The following is a 12862-nucleotide window of genomic DNA, read 5'->3' as shown; positions in this document are numbered from 1 at the left end:
TAGTCTAATTTAAGCATGACCCTAGAATCCACACTATCATTTTTGATGAATCATTGTTTCAATAAATGATCTCATATAATAAAATTAATACATTACGTCATCTACATTAATTTACATTAAATATTAGTACTTTACAAGATAAACAATGAAGAATAACATAAACATATGATATGTGGCAATATATAATCATGATATTACTTTATTCATGCTCAAACATGTACATGTATGAACAAATATATAAGAGTAGCTCCCAAAACTTCATATAATGCAATAATGAAGAATACTGGAGCATATATGTAATGAACTAAAATAAAATGAAAATAAATTACACATGCAACCATTTATTGATATCATAATATGATATAAACATATATAAACTATTCATTTGGACCATCAAAAGTATCCGACACATTCATTAGGCTATCATGTATGAATTTAGGCCATTTTGAAAATACTTTATGTGAACTAAATTCAAAACCATGATAGCATATATATAAAAATTTCCTTAGCATATATGACTCATTTTGATCATAATAAGCCTTTGTTTCCTTAGCAACAAATCACTTGGTAATTGCAAACTATAGTATAAATTAACATTACAAACTACCTTGTGTGACAATCAATATAAATATTTATTTGAAAACCATAATTGTAACAACCCTCAAAATGAGAACTTGAAACTTTTCTTACTTAATAGTTAAAAAAGCAACATACTAAACAAATACCATAATCAAATATCATAAATACATCAATATACCGAATACAATGTAGTAACAATGTTAATGACTTCAATAAGTTGATACTATTGTTATAGTACGTCCAAATCAATAATATATCTAACAATTAATATACTTCTATATATGTAATATGCCCAAGTATCATCCCACATACTCAATAGTGGTTTCAATTCCAAAATCTGATAAATACATCCGTATATCCCCTCTAGCAATGTTCAAGAACTCCCACTCCATCCAATTCGTTAGCAATGTGTGGTAAAGGTAATATGAGCCTACACATCGAAGGAGTCCTATCCTCCTCAACCATCAACCTAGCTTGAAGTGTTAAATAAGAAATCCTTAGTCCATGAAGTAATAGGTACAATGTTATAGAGATTAAATTTCTTAGATTTCATAAATATTCATAGTCAAACATCCGAATTCATAGTCATGAAAACATTGGCCTAATTAATAATTATTTATAATATTACCAACACATCTTAACACACCATTAAAAATCATAAGTTATTAGTTCATGCATCTTATAGTACTCACAATTCACCTATACTACCTACTACTATTTGAATAATGTTTATAATAGATAGATTAATACACCATTAGGATTTTTTACTATAAGCTGATATGTTAGGTTATCCACCCTAATTCCAATTTAATCTATCAAAGTCATTTTTCTAATTTTGTTCTTGTTAACATTCTCAAATTAACACACTAAAATATTACATACATAACATTATTTCAGTGAGTTCAAATGGGATCAGACAATATGACATGCTATTGAGCATCTAAAACTAATCATAAGCATGCCTTAATACCAACCAAAAAAAAGAACAAACCATTTAGATTTCATTAATTCTTTCACTAAATTCTATTCAATGTCACATTGCTTAAATTTTAGAATATTCTCTTTTATTTTAAAATATACAATAATTCTACCATAATAATTAATCTTTTGATTAGTTTTTTTTTACATAAGAACAATATTTGCTTTAAGAGTTTCCTAGGGCATTAAATTTTTGAACATCTTGAATTGATTAATGGCCTACTTACATAGGCAAGCCTTTAATAGTATTGACCCAAAGGTATTTATATGAAATTGTCTCTTAAATTGAAGGTTTTAATATATATTAATCTAAGAAATTTATATGTATATTTTTTATATATTAAGGTCTATATGTATTGTAACATGGTACATATAGTAAAAGTTATTATATGTAAATTTCTGCTCTGCAACTTTCCCGCTCTGCTGACTTTTGAATTCCCATAATGGCTGTCACCTTTGCTGGGGAGGGCCCGTCCTCGGGCTCGTCCTCACTGGATCCTAACCCCCCCTGCTCTTCTGCAGGTGTGTCTGGATGTGGCTCTTGTGCTGCGTTCCCTGAGTGCTGGGTGGGCTCCCTCGATTGATGTAGTTGATGCTGGTAATGCGGTGCTGCACGAGGCCCCCTTCTTTGAGAAGATTCCTACCTCCAACTTGGATTCTCCTCACATGGTTCCCAAGTCTGACGATGTGGGGCCTTTGTCTGGGGATGCTCAAGCGAGCACCTGGAAAGGTGCCCTTGTTGGAAATTCTAAGTCAGGGTGCTACCTAAGGTAACTGATGGAGAGGATGGCCCCGAGATTTGTCTCCCCGACAGTATTATGGATAACATCACTTCCTCCCTCCACCTTTGCTTGGTGGGGAGATTCTTAGCCTTCAGACCCATTATAGATATGGTCAGAAGATGGGCATGCTCCAGATGGAAACTTAAAGGTAGTGTTTCTGTCTCTGCTATGTCGGGGGGACTCTTCCTTTTCAGATTCACTGCTGAAGAAGACTTCATTTACATTATGTTTGGTTCATGGTCTTACAACAAATACTGCCTAACTCTCTCTAAGTGGAAATTGGGTTTAACCCTAGTGCAAACCTCCTCAGATTGGCGCCGGTTTGGATCAGACTCCCTGGCCTCCCTTTGGAGTTTTGGGATGAAACCATTCTTAGATGGATTGGTAACTCGTTTGGTCAGTTTGTTGCTGTTGATAACGTGATGATGCATAATTCTAGACTTGTTTACGCTTGCCTTTGTGTTAATGTGGCTATTAACAACCCCCTCCCTAATTTCATAGCTCTAAAATCCAAATGGGGTAAATGGACGCAGACTATTGTCTACGAGAATGCTTCCCTTTATTGTCATAGATGTGGAAAACACGGTCATATTATTGCTGATTGCCCGACCCCTCAACCTCCGGAGGAAAAGTTGAAGGAGAAGATGTCGTCCCTGGGTATTGTCAATGTGGAGGAAGCTCAGATTGTTACCCCCCCAACCCCCCGACGATTGACAACTCTGTGGTTCAAACCATGGACTTGAAGGAAAAAGTGGGTCCTCAAGATACTATTGAGGAGGGCTACCCTTTCTTGGAAGGTATTCTTAATATGATGCAAACACTTGACCCCAAGATGGCACCTCCCTCCGCGGGAGTTAGTTTGGGTCTGGATGTTGAAGATGGAGAGATCTCCCAAACGAAGGTAGATCAAGAAGGTCTGATCGGGGAAGTGTGTCTCAGAGAGAAGACAGGACACAACGAGACCACTCAGCCTGTGCTCATGCAGCTCAATCCCAACACTATGGGAAATTGTGGGGGAAGCATTTGGAGCTCTGGGGTTGGGCCCATGCCTTCGCTCTGGATCCGACATCCTCCTCCTCCTCTACTAGATCTATTGTGGAGATCACTTTTCTCTCTCATGGAAGTCATTTTACCCCGTCTTCGCCTGTGGATAAAGAAAAAGGGGAATGGCAGGAACCGAAAAGAAAAACTAGAGGAAATAAGAAGGTGGATGTGGGAAATGATGCTAAGCTAGGCAGACCCTTTGAGAGGACCCTCAGAACTAAGGTAATGGCCAGGGAAATTTCCAATGGAAGACAATTAACTTTGGAGACATCTTAGAAAGGTAAAAAATGAAGTTCCTATAATGGAACTTAAGGGGTTTGGACAACCCCCAGAAGCATTATGCTCTTAAGCAAAGCATAATTACCAATAAGGTTGATATCATCCTAATCCAGGAGGTGAAAATGACTTATCAAAATTTTGCTACGCTCGTGGATAGTATATGGCCGAGTGTTGCTTTCCATTATGGCGAGGTAGAGCGTGCTTCAAGAGGAATTGCTACTCTATGGAATAAGAACAATTTGGATGGGAACGCGGTTGACACTTCTCACAGCTTCCTTTCTACCAGGTTCACTTTGAACAACTTCTCTTGGTATTTTTTCAACATTTATGCTCCTAATACTAGACATGGTTTGGGAAGAAATCACTACCTTCATAACTAATAATAGGGAGGCTATGTTCATGCTAGCAGGTGACTTTAACACCCCCTTTTTTCCCTCAGAGAAGCTTGGAGGGCTAACTGATTACAGTGATAGTATGCTTGACTTTGTTGACTTCATTAGGAATAACAAGTTACTTGATCTTGACCTCCAAGGGAATCCTTTCACCTGGTCTAACAACAGAAAAGGCTCCAACCCGATTCAGGTCAGGTTGGATAGGTTTCTAATCTCGGCCAAGTGGAACCTTGGCAACAACTCCTCGCTCTTGTCTCTCCTGCGTACTATCTCTGACCATTCCCCGATCCTCCTTTCATGGATTGACAAGCCAACCCCAGGTCCCATACCCTTTAGATATGAGATTATGTGGCACTCTCACCCGGATTTTAAACATTGTATCCAAAGGTGGTGGAACTCCCCTGTCCAAGGTTCAGCTATGTTTAGAATAGCTAAAAAGTTGGAGATAATCAAAAGGGAGGTCAGAGCTTGGAGCAAATCTTCCTTTGGGGATATGTTCAAGAAAAAGAAGGAAGCTGAAACCAATTTGGACCGCCTCCAGAGAACCATTGCGTGGGGAACACCTCTGCAGATATCCACAAAGAGGAGGAAGGATGGAGACACAAATGGAAAGAAATCATGAACCTTGAAGAAATCTACTGGAAGCAAAGATCCAAAGTCTAGTGGTTAATAGAGGGGGACAAGAGCAACTCCTTTCACAGATCTGCTTCTAAGCACAAGAGGCGGAACACTATTCGATCCATATTCAATAACAGGAATGAGGAACTGGCGGAGAATAGTGAGATTGGCCAATAGGCTTCCCTACATTTTGCTAATGCCTACACGAATGATAGGGACAGTGAAACTACTGAGGTTAGTGATAAGCTTCTTAGTCTTATTCCTCAAGTCCTGAATGATGCTGATTATGAGCTGTTGATAAGTCGAGTGTTTGAAGAAGAAGTTAAGGAGGCGATTTTTGCAATGAAAGCCTTTTAGGCCCCTGGACCGGACGACTTCCCCCGACTTTCTTTCAGATGTTCTGGGAAACTGTAAAGTATGATCTAACCAAAGCTACCAGGGACTTCATTCGCACTGGGAACCTCCTGAAGAAGTTGAATAACACTTTCATTGTTTTGGTGCCCAAAGTTCCTGACCCAAAGTTTGTCTGATTACCGCCCAATCAACCTGTGCAACTTGGTCTATAAGATCTTCTCTAAAGTTATTGTCAACAAAATTAAACCCCTTCTTGATAGATGCATTAGCCCCTCCTAGAAGGGTTTTGTTCCTGACAGGCAGATTCTCGATGCAGTCATTACTACCCACGAGGTCATCCACCCATGGAGAAAAGTCACAACCTAGGTATGACCCACTTTACATCTCTAAGGCTTATGATAAAAATAACTGGAGTTCCTGTATGCTGTTATTTCCAAGATGGGTTTCCAAGAAAGATTCATCAATATTATCAAGGTGGCAGTGGAAAGTGTCCACTACTTGGTGATTGTCAATGGCACCCCTTGGGGTTTCTTTAAGGCTGGGAAAGGTCTAAGATAGGGTGATTCTCTCTCACCTTATTTGTTTATTATGGTGGCTGAAGTTTTGAGCAGGAACTTCTCCCATCTAATTAGAACCAAAAAAATCTTGGGGCTGAAAGCTGCTTCTACCCTTCCCACGGTGGTTATGCAACAATTCGTTGACGACACCTTCTTGTTTGGCCAGTCGTCCATTATAGAAGCTAAAGAATGGAAACACATGCTGGAGGAGTATGCCCTTGCCTTGGGACAACTCATCAACTACAACAAGAGCAAAATATATTTTTTCAACACGGATAGAAATCTTCAAGGCAAACTTATGCATATCCTTGGTTGCTGTGCTGCTGATCTCCCTGATACCTAATTGGGACTTCCCCTCACTATTAAGGAGGCCACCTCCCATTTCTGGGAGTCAATCTTAGAAAGAATGCAGAAAAAACTTGTTGGTTGGATTGGAAAAACCTTGAGCAATGCGGGTAAACTCCATCTTCTATCGACCTCTCTTCAAGGTGTCCCGGTCTATTTTCTATCTCTATTCAAGATATCCATTGCTATGGCGAAGAAACTTGAGAAAATCCAAAGAAGTTTTATGTGGACAGGGATGGAGGAAAAGTCTAGAATCGGCTTAGTCAATTGGGAGGTGGTGTGCAAACCTAAGTACATGGGAGGCCTTGGGATCAGAAAAATTTCAGACCTAAACAAGGCTTTGCTGACTAAAATCGGTTGGAATCTTACGAAGGGCAAAGCTGACTGGTGCAAGATCACAAGGGCAAAGTATTTCAATCACACCCCCTTCTCTTCCCTTCTTTCTTCTAATGAGCTTCCACTTGGGTCTAAGATATGGAACAACATTGTCAAAAACAGGAAGTTGCTTAAACAGGGTCTAAAATGGTAGATGGGCAATGGTGAGAAGATTAGATTCTGGGAAAACAATTGGATTGGCGACAAACCCCTGGCCTCTTCCCGCTTCAATTGCCTCATGGGAACTCTCAAGGACTCGATGGGTCGGCTTGTGATAAACTACATTTCCCCCTCTCGTTGTTGGTTGAAGCTTGCTGATGGGCTGGGAGATAATACTCATTGGGATCATTTGGTTGGTGAGTTACAATCCCTTCTTGAGAAGGTTAGGATCCCCCGTTCCACTCACTCTGATAAGTTTGTTTGGGCTATGAATCCTTCAGGGTCTTTCAGTGTTAAGTTGGCCTACAATCTATTGTTCGCTCCTGTGAATGATTTCCATTGCTAGAGAGAAGTTTGGAACTCCTAGCTTATCACTAAAATCAACTTCTTTTGGTGGATGGCTCTGCATGGGAAGATCCTTACTATTGATAACCTTAAAAGGCGTGGCTTCCTGCTTGCCAACCAATGTGTCATGTGCAACTGTGCTGAGGAAAGCATAAACCATCTTTTTATCCATTGCCCCTTCGCTTCTATGGTCTGGCACAAAGTTTTACAGAAACTTGATATTGCGTGGACCTTCCTTGAAGACTTGCAGTAGTTTATCAGCAACTGGAAATGCCCCTCCGCCCACCAGCCGATTAGATAGTTTTGGAAACTCATCCCTCCCCATATCTATTGGCATATCTGGAAGGAAAGGAACAACTAGATCTTCCGTGGAACGAATAACTCTGCTGAAATGGTGGTTGGAATAGCTGAAAAGCTCCTCAGGGAGAACGCTCTGGTTGATAAATGGAAAAACCCACAATCAACCCCTACGACGATGGATTGCAATTGGATTAGAACTTGGAATTTGCTAGACAACTTCTTTCAATATGGCAACTCTAAGAAAATGGAGAGGCTTAACACTAGATGGTTGATTCTGCCCCCCTCATGGCTCAAACTTAACTTTGATGGTGCCGCTCGCAGTGGTGTTGTGGCGGGAGGAGAAATTATTAGAGATAGCTTGGGCAACTTGATTCTGGCCTATGCGGGGAATTTTGACTCTGTCTCGAGCAACTTGAAGCCCTTGCTCTCTTTTGGGGGCTTAAATTGGCCCTTGACTTCAATGCTAAAAGGCTGATCATTGAAGGGGATTCTAAGCTGATTATTGAGGTGGCTAAAGGAGTTGCAGGGATTAGCTGGGCGATTAGCAACATTATTAAGGACATTTGGTCCATGATTATCTGGCTTGAGGAATTTCAAATTCAACACATTTACAGAGAAGGTAACTCAGTGGCTGACTCTTTGGCTGCGACGGGCCTTGAGTTAACTAGTATGAGGTGCTGAAGACACCTTGATTCTCTTTCTGACAGACATAAGTCCCTAATTGGGAGAGACTAGAATTTCTCAACATGCCAATGATGTGCTATGTCCTTTTTTACGGGGAGTCGTTCAGGCTCGTCTGCGTTAACAAGATTCGGGAGGGAAATTCAAATTCAATTTGGGAAGGCTACGCCAAGGTGGCATTCGGTGGCCCCCATCTTCTCCAGCGCATTGGTTTGGTGATGACGTGGTTGGCCACTGATAGTGGTATTATAGTTGGATTGAAGCGCCAACTTTTAATCATTAACTTGATTAACCGCAACAAGTACATCATTTATTACTATAACCAGAACTTAAGGTTTCTTAATAATGAAGATATTTGCAAGTTGGTGGATGATTTAAGAGGTGTCCCTTCGCATGCTTACTGAAGCTAGCAGACGCATGCCTCGGGAATCACCACTAAAGATAATGATTGTAGCTCTCACCTAAACTTAGCTAATTCTCGACTGAGTTTTTTTATCATCTGCTCTGGTTTTGTTCTCTACATAACCATTTTCTGGTCTGCGCTGCATCCCAACATCACTCTAGAGGAAGATATTATGGGGGGAGATTTAGTCCGGGTTGAGCTAGACACTATTGACGACTGTTTTCGCAATGACCCTTGCGTTTGGATGTACGCCAAGGAAGGGGGCATAGTCCCGTTCATGGAAGCCATGATTGGTTTTGACAAGAACCTCTCCGTGCAGTTTGTTAGTAGCTGGAATGACAAGAGAGTTGTTATGAGAGATACTTTGTTTGAAATCAGTGAGGACGTCATCGCCCAGGCCATGAGCCTTTCAACTGAGGGAAGGAAGTGGAAAAAAATCAGCAGGGTTGTGGATGAGACTAGTATGAACCACTTCTACAGAAAAGATGAGGAACCTGTCAAGATGCGTGGGGGTTTCAACAGGGAATGCCTTCCATACCCTTGAGACTAGGTGTGCAAAATCATTATGAAATACTTTACCCTGGAGGGAAGGTATGGTGTTTTCTACTATTACCATTTCCCGTTGCTTAATCACTTTCGCAACCATGATTCCATTTATTTCCCGTTCTTCTTACTACACGCCTTAGAGTCTATTGTCAAAGATGTCCGCCATTGCATGACCCAAGATAGCAATTACATCATCCTCCACCAGGGTCTAATGTTTAGGCTTTACAACTTCCACAAGGTTCTGCGTCCCCCTAAACCCATCTCTGTTCAACCTGCTCCCTCCATCCAGGGCCCCCGTGCTAGTTCTAAAAAAGGTCTCAAAAAGACCTCAAAAAAACCTATTACGCCTTGCCAATCCCCTGACCATGCCCCTCTCATTGCCCCCAAAATTGGGGAGAAGAACAAAGGCAATCCTTCTGTTGCTAAACCCTCCTCCAAGAAACCCAGGAAAGATCCTAAAATTTTGTTAGTCGAGTCTGACGCAGAGGATGGAGTGACCCCGAGAAGATCCCACAGGTTTGCTGGCAAACCCCGGATGAAACAAATTATTGTTAGAAAGAACAATGTTAATGAGGAGGAGGAAGACTCTAAGAAAGATGAAAGTGATAAGGTGGAGGATGAGATGGAGGCTACGGAAGACTCGAATTCCTCTAAACTGGGTAATAAGTCCCTTGACTCTGAGATAAACAAGGATAATAAAACCGCCTCCCCTTGTTCTAACTCTTCCCCCTTGCACATATCTGTGGAGGATGGAAGAAAGTCTGAGGATGGGCAGACTGCTGCTGAAGGTGGGGAGAAGGAGGAGGTGGGGCAGTGTGCAGGTTGTAATGCCATCTGTGAGGACCTGATGGAGTGAAGAAGAAGCTGGAGAATCTCGAGTCCCATGTCGACAAAATTGGGAAATTCGCCATAAAGGTAATGCACTCCTCGACTACTACTATGAGCCTGTTGCATCAAGAGAAATTGGATCAGGGCGGGTTGGATGACGATACCATGAAGGAACTGTTTGAGTTCCTTGCTGAAGATTAGACTAGGCTCATGCTCTCACAACACTTGGGAGCTGGAAAACATGTTTAATGGTGGAAGCTGTTCCTTTTTGTTATAGTTTTATTTTCTGGATCGGTTGGATCCCTTTTAAGTTTAAGGCTCTTGCTACTTTCCACAGTTATTATACTATGAACAATATGCTGTGTATCTTTTGTTTAAGGGGCTATTTGGACGAGATTGGTTTCAATCTTGGGTTATCCAATAGCCATAGGCGGTTTTTATTTTTGATGTTTAAGGTAGGGATTGGTTGACTGCTGTTTGTCTGTTGTGTGTCTGCTGGTTTAGCTCTCTTTTGAGGCTTGCTATATTCCAGGTCAGCCCCCTGTTTTGGCTGCTTTATTATCAAAAGCATGGTACACATAGCATCATTCCACTAATTAAATTTATGATCTCTTATGTTTTGTGGGTAGATTTTTTAATAAATAATTGTATATTAGTTATAAATTTATGTCTATTGGAATATTAATTTATAATTTATAATTTTAGGTTGAATAAGTAGATCTTATTTACAATCTAGTAATATATCTTGTGGTACTAATTCTTCTCTAATGTCTCATATTAAAATACTTTTACCATGTAAGGTTATCTTATTGTCACAATTATACTACTTTATTTATCTTATTGTCACAATCAACAAATGAAAAAGAATCATCTCCATCAAAGAAAAGATAAATGCAATCAATGCTATCTACCAAATCTAAAGTATGAGTGTCTACAAATTTTTTTGCAATGTCTATTAAGTATCCATCCCATGTAGCCATATTTAAAAGATAATGTAGTTCTTATTGCATTGAATCACAAGAAGCCATTTCAATTGCAACACAAGTTTCAGTGGAAGCAACAATAGATTAAGGAGATTAAATATCAACACATATCTCTAGAACCTTAGTAGTTGAAAGAATTTCAAGATTCAAATGATCATATTGAATCTCCTCAAAAGGGTCCACACTAGATGTCATGTGTGTACATCAACCAAAGGAAATATAGGAGAAAATTATGAGAATGTGTAGACTCAATATTGACAATCAACCTGTTCAGCTACAATTATATCTCCACTATGCAAATCTCAAATTATGACAAAATCTAGCGTGAGCTCAACACCCTACCACCCATTCCAGCTCCATCAGGTGTGATCTAATAGAAATGAAACTGGTTGATAATAAAGGTACATTTAAAGAACATCATTAAATGATTTATCATCCATGTCAATAGATCCCTTCCCATAAACAACTATACACATATGTATGGTTAGCCATAAAGTTGAGTGGTGATGAATAAGACAAATAAAGAGAACACACTTTGTGATAAAGCCATATGATGAGAAGCTCAAGAATCAAATATCCACCTCTCTAATTTAGAATATGCAACTACACCAAGTGTCTATCCCTTATGTCTCTTTGACTTAAATGAAGAAGAAGAAGGAGATGCACCCCCTGATATTGTTGAAGGCAAATTGATTTGATTGCTTTTAAGAATATGCTTAACTCATCATTTTGTTTTGAATAACATTACTTTTCATCATACCCTATTCTCTTGCAATATGCACACTTGGGCTTCTCCTTAGATGATTCCTATTGAGAGGGAAAGGATTCAAATTGTTTGTGTAGCTTGTTCTTTTTCTTCTTTTACTCCTTTTAAGATTCCCTATATCTTTTTGTGCCTTAGGCTCACTAACCACCAATGCTTGTGGTTTAGAAGACTTGATGATGCCCATTTGAATTAATTTTTCTTCCTCTTGGATTAGAAGATTTGTAAAGTCATCAAAACTAGAATCAACATATGATTCTCCTAGAGAAAGTCAATGCATATGAAATCCAAAAACAAACACTGAAGACTTAATACCAAGCTTAGATTACATATTAAGAATCAATTATAATCCTCCTTAACAATACTATAATCTTTTAGGTACGTTTTTAGCTTCTTAATCTTAGAAATATAGTAATCAATATGGTCGAAACCTTTAGGATCGAGATTCATCAAATCAACATCAATCTAATATCCCCTAATCTTATTAGTGTTTCCATATAAGTTTTCAAATGTCACCAAACACTCATTAGGTGTTTTGCATGTGTTCAACATAAAATTGTAAATAAAAAAAGACTAATGAACATATGCATCCAAGTTTTTTCTCATGATTGATCTCCCATATTGCCTTTTCTCTAGCATCAGTAGGTTTAGAAATGGTTTCTTTTTCCTAAATAATCCTTACCCATGATATAATTCCATATTGATTTTCTCCATGAAGCATAATTATATGGAGTTAAGAGTTCAATTTGAGATTTCCTCATTGCAAGAACACAAGGAAAATAAAGCAACCAACCACCACAAGCTTACCCCCAAAATTACTCAAGCAAGAATCACGCTAGAAATATATGATCTTGACACTTTATGCTTAATGCAGTTATAGGTGAAACTAGTAAAAAATAACTAGTGGCGACCATGTGGTGACTTGTGATTAGACCATATATTTGGGTATCATAGACCTATGTATATAATAATATGTGTATCCTAAAAGACGTTTCAAAGGGTTCACACACACACACACACACACACGCACACACACACACAATAAGTAAAGCAAGAAGGTTTAGCGAAGGATTATGTGGCAAAATTACAAAGAGTTTCAATAATGGTGCCCAATGTTATTGAGGGAAGGCTCACATACCTATTTATTAAGGGATTAATGGAGTCACTTTGTGGCTTGGTGGATGCTCTTGATCCTACATCCCTACAAGATGTGATCCAAAAGACATCAAGGTTAGAAGTTACAACAACTAAGGATAGGACCTATTCAAAGAATACACCATTAAGGTCACATAACAACCTCCTTACAAGAGAAATTGGCAACCAAAGACATTGCCTCCTCAATCCAACATAATAGAGGAATTCAAGATAGAGCTTCAAATGAAAGGGTTGTGTTACATGTTTGAAAGGAAAAATAGGAACCAAGTCATTGATGTTCGAAAATAGGGGCAAGTACACAACTTAGAAGCAATGACAAATGAAGAAATGGATGAAGAGGTATTTGAAACCGAAAGGAAGAAGAAGAAACAAGATGATGAAGAATTTTCAAGTGGT

The 12862-nt window shown here is 39.2% G+C and overlaps 1 protein-coding gene across 5 annotated transcripts in view; it reads right to left on the bottom strand.

Moving 5' to 3' along the window:
- Nucleotides 1-711: 711 nt before the first annotated feature.
- Nucleotides 712-12862, bottom strand: part of LOC131029433 (allantoinase) — a 275629-nt gene continuing 263478 nt past the window's right edge. For 3 of the 5 annotated variants that reach the window (XR_009102775.2, XM_057959908.2, XM_057959905.2), the window contains one exon: nt 712-1048. The gene's annotated coding sequence lies outside the window, so the exon portion shown is untranslated. Of the gene's footprint in view, nt 1053-12862 lie in introns of all 5 variants that reach the window. The other 2 variants (XR_009102774.2, XM_057959907.2) reach the window with 1 other exon arrangement.

This window comes from Cryptomeria japonica, chromosome 4 (assembly GCF_030272615.1).
Source record: "Cryptomeria japonica chromosome 4, Sugi_1.0, whole genome shotgun sequence".
Classification (NCBI taxonomy): domain Eukaryota; kingdom Viridiplantae; phylum Streptophyta; class Pinopsida; order Cupressales; family Cupressaceae; genus Cryptomeria; species Cryptomeria japonica.
This window is presented reverse-complemented; position numbering and strand designations above follow the sequence as displayed.